Below are 3220 nucleotides of genomic sequence, written 5' to 3' on the forward strand. Positions count from 1 at the left end.
TCTGTCTATCTCACTCTTAGGTACCATGTTCTTTGTTCTCTCTTAACTGCAACTCATTTTTAAACTAGATTGCTTTTAAAAGAAGACTAAATAAAGTTTCCCTTAAGTTATTTAGGCAGTGCTGGGGCTGCTGGGGGCCGGATTAGAGACACAAAAACGCAGGGGAGCCTGGCACCCAGCAGCCGCAAGCCCTGCTGAGGCAGTGTTGGGGCTGCTGGGGGCTTGATCGGAGACACAAACCAGCAGGCCCGGCACCCAGCAGTCCCAAGGCCCACTGCCTTGGTGCTGGGGCTTCTGGGGGCCAGATCAGAGACACAAACCCGCATGGGGCTCTGAACCCAGCAGCACCAAGCCCCGCCACCACAGTGCTGGGGCTGCTGGGGGCAGGATCAGAGACACAAACCCGCAGGGGGGGCCGGCACCCAGCAGCCCCAAGGTCCACCACCTCGGCACTGGGGCTGCTGAGGGCAGGATCAGAGACACAAACCCTGCAAGCCCTGCACAAGAAAGGTGCTCCCCTCTAGGTGAAGTGCTTTCCCTCCGACCCTGGTCTCCCTGGGAGTTCGGCGTGGAGGGTGCTCTCCCTAGTAACCCGGAAATCTGCCCCTGGGGCGACTGTGCAGCAGCCACGCCTGGCAAGCCAAGGAGAGGGTGACCTACCCATGCGGATGAGTACGCTGGCGGAGGCGGAGGCCACGCAGCTGCCATAGTTGAAGTCATCCTTGATGTAGGAGGGGGATAGCGGGGATCAGAGTGGGTCAGGTTGGCAATGGAACCCCAGCTCCCCACCGAACGACTAGAGCACACGGTCCTCAGTCACTTCCTGAGCAGCAGTCAGCCCCGACCGGGGATCAAACCCGAAACCTAAGTAGGTGCCCTGGCAGAATGGAACCCAAACCTTTGCTGTGGCAGAGGAGCTCCGACCCACAGCAGGGGCCAGGGCAGCTGGCGAGTGCAGCGGCGGTGGCGGGAGCCTTCGTGGCAGCACTAAGGAGCAGCAAGCCTAGCGGTAAGAAGCAGCAAGCAGATGGGCGGTAAGGAGGGAGGGGTCCCGGACTGCGAGAGGGCACAGGCCGGGCTAAGGGACCCCCCCACCCATCCCCAGTGCAAGAATTTCGTGGACCGGGCCTCTAATATATATTTTACCATAATAAAAGAAAGTTCATACATATATACACATATATACATGTGTGTAATTACACATACAAAATGAAAGAAGAATCTATAAACTTGTTTTCCAGCTTTGCAGAGGTAACTCAAAACAGTTACCATATCTGTTTTTTCTGTGGCTAAAATGTGGAGAAAAATGTTCATTTGCAGAGTTCTTTAAGGTTAAGATTGGGATGTTTCTGCAACATCTTGACAGGAAAAGCTAAAATTTGGATCCATCGTGGGGTACATTAAAAACCAAAAAAACTTGATCTATCAAACATTTGTCTAGTAAGATGAAATTTCCAGCTAAACCACAGCTTGCTTCCCACACAAAAGCTATTAAAATTTAGAAGATTCAGCTCCTGTTAGCAAAATTATGAATTGAAATATCTTGACTTCCGGTGGTAAGTTGCTCAATAACTATATGATTAACATTCTTCTTCTTTAGAACTTATATAACACGAGTTGCTTGTATACCTTGAACATCTCTAGAAACACTATAGGAACACTGATTTTGTTGATAATGGTCAAATTTTAGAAAATGTCCTTGAAGCATGGCAGCTTGAAAAGTATTAGTTTATTTCAGACATTTTTAAAGCACATGAGTGAGTGTTTGTTTTATGGATATAAAACATTTATATCTTTTTCCTTCCTTTGATGGAAATTATTTAAGAATCAATGGTGTCGCCCTAACCGGGGCTCAGTGGATAGAGCATTGGCCTGTGGACTCAAGGGTCCCCAGTTCGATTCCAGTCAAGGGCATGTACCTTGGTTGCGGGCACATCCACAGTGGGGAGTTTGCAGGAGGCAGCTGATCGATGTTTCTCTCTCATCGATGTTTCTAACTCTCTATCCCTCTCCCTTCCTCTCTGTAAAAAAATCAATAAAATATATATTTTTAAAAAAAGAATCAATGGTGTCTAAAATGATTAAAATCACATAAGAAGTACAGAGGAAAAATAGAGTTTTAGTGCTTGAATTAGTTTTGCCTAGTATGTAGTGTTACTTCCTATCATAAAGACAGGATAAAAGGATACATTCTCTTCCATTAAAAAGGAAAGTTTTATTCACTTCTTTCTTCTCCATTTCTGTCTACTGCTGCATGGCAACCATTGGAGAAAAGAGGAGGCGTGTTAGATTCCACAGTGGCATCTGCCATGACGTAGAGCAATGCTCTGCGTCTGTTAATGTATTTTGGTTTTCTGGTAGACTATCTAAACCTCAATTACCTTATTATCAAAATTCCACCCTGATAAGAGTTTCTCTCCCCGGGGGATCCCATTCACTTTACAGTTATTAATCTGTGAAGAGCCACAGGGAGACTTTTATGAAGAAAAAGGATAAATGAATCATGCATATTATTTTCTTTACAAAACATATATGCTAAATCTTTGAATGGAATATCAGGTGGAAGTATGCAAGATATTTTAAATGTTTCAAAAAGCCCAGTGAAAATTCTACCTATATTAAGACAAAGCTAGCTGGCCCTACTTTTGGCTTGTATTTTTCATAGCATGCTAATTAATTAAATGCTCTAATTAGGGGTTATATAAGCCTAATTAGGAATTTCATCTGATTAATAATGAAAAAGTAAATTATTGCATGAGAAATGTAGTTTGTTTACTAGATAACTGTTTTTCTGAAATATGAGGTCACTGTGGGAAAAGCATAATGAAACAAATCCTTGGTGATGAAAATGTTGGGAACCATGAGTCTATAGCAGTGGTTGGCAAACCACGGCTCGCGAGCCACATGTGGCTCTTTGGCCCCTTGAGTGTGGCTCTTCCACAAAATACCACGTGCAGGCGCGCACGTACAGTGCGACTGAAACTTTATTAAGTTAATTTTAGGGAAATTTGTGGAGTGAAAGAAGATGTAGTGTCAAGGATTGAGAAAGGTATGTTGAAATGGTTTGGACACATAGAGAGGATGAACGAAAGGAGATAGACGAAACAAGTATACAAGACGAGTGTGGATGGGAGAGTTGGAAGGGGTCGACCTCAGCGAATGTACCTCAATCAGATTGAGGACGTTTTTAGCAAAGGCCAGCTTAGGAGTACCCTAATTA

The sequence above is a fragment of the Myotis brandtii genome, unplaced genomic scaffold (genome assembly GCF_000412655.1).
Source record: "Myotis brandtii unplaced genomic scaffold, ASM41265v1 scaffold436, whole genome shotgun sequence".
In the NCBI taxonomy this organism is placed as follows: domain Eukaryota; kingdom Metazoa; phylum Chordata; class Mammalia; order Chiroptera; family Vespertilionidae; genus Myotis; species Myotis brandtii.